A 1,654-nucleotide genomic window follows, 5' to 3' on the forward strand; every position below is an offset into this window, starting at 1 on the left:
ACTCATGTCTGAATCTGGTTCCTGTCCAGTGAGCTCTCTTAGAGGCATCACACTCCTTCAGCTCTTCAAGTGTAGGACGTAGCCTCGAGCTGAAAATGGTCTCTATGTGTAGACATATTATTGCGTAAAAGGCCAAGGTAAGATTCGACAGTTTTAGAGAGTCTATTTAAAGACCTTTCAGAAGTTGTTCTATTGTTAACGCCTTGGGCAAAGAGACATACGTGTATCCAGTGGGGGGTGGGGGGGTGATGAAAAATAACAAAAAGCACAAAACATTCAAGCTCGTTTGTATTTCTGAATTCGCTATAAATTAGTGAATGAAATGGAAGTTGGTGAAATGCTTTGACCAGTAATAAGAAATGAAGGCAAAAGCCAAGACTTGTTTGATGAAAAAAGGTTGGGTTTTTTTTTGCATCCATCGATCTTTTTTCCAAGCTCGGAGTACGAACACATCCTGCCAGAAAAATCCCTGACAGGTCGCCAAAATCACCAGTTAACCCGACGTGTGTCTCTTCATAACGCGGCAGGCAAAGACCGTGTAAACCCAGACCTGCACAGGGAGAACATGCAAACTCCACATAGGCCTCAAACTGGTGTCGTCATGCTGAGCATGTTAATCACAACATCAAGTAAAAAAAACCTGTGGGTTAAATGATGAGCTTGTATTTTTATCCGTTTCTCAGGTTGTTGGCTTTTGAAGAGGCGCCTAATATGCAATGCATGCACCTGAAACTGTTAAAGCCAAACAACAGTAGATATATCTAACTTGTTGCTTTTTAGAATAATGTATTAAGTGTTTTTGACGACGGTGATAAAGAATTGTCAGTCATAAATCGTCTGCTAGTTTCATAAAACAGACTGAATGCTGATAATTGACTATATATTTGACTTATTGCATATAAATTATGGGTCAGAATACAAACAATGAGCAGAGTGTGGAAAAATATTGTCATGTGAAACTAGTTCAAGGTAACAAAGAGCAATACAAGTGTCACATTGACATGAAATCATGGCGAAATCCATGAAAAAGGCTTGCAATTGAAGTTGGGAAATTATGCTAATTAGATGTCATTAATTATGATTAAAATGGTTCTGAACAGGCAAAAATGCATCTGAAATTGAAAAGGGGATGCTGCAAACATGCCAGAGCCTTCTAATTACACAGTGTGACACTGGTAATAGTTTGTAGTGTTAAATCACATCCAGATGTGATACCAGTGAACAGGGCATGAGTTCAACTGACAAGGCTTTTAGGATAACTCCTACAAAAAAAAAAAGGAGACAGACAATGATGTTAGAGGCCTTCGCCTTTGGTGAGATGTGTTGTTTATGAACGGGAACCACTGTGAGAGCCCAGCAAGTGCTTCATCAGCCGAGGAGGGGCTTTGAGAGATAGCAGCCATCAGACCAGGCATTGTTTTCCCTAGGAGGGTCTTACCCAGAAAGGACTGTTGAGTGTTGCTGTGATCAGCCTCTGCCAAGCCTGGAGCTTGTCACACATAAGACACACAAATGACCGCCAACTAGGAGCCTATCGCACACTAAACAAAAGGGGCCGCATTCCTCGTGTATTCCCACACGAGGACACATCCTGCAGCAGGGGAAGAGTGGGATACTGGGAGTCCGCAGGGGATTGGTCCAGAGCGACACTTCC

This window comes from Lipophrys pholis (assembly GCF_963383615.2).
Source record: "Lipophrys pholis genome assembly, chromosome: 13".
Lineage (NCBI taxonomy): Eukaryota > Metazoa > Chordata > Actinopteri > Blenniiformes > Blenniidae > Lipophrys > Lipophrys pholis.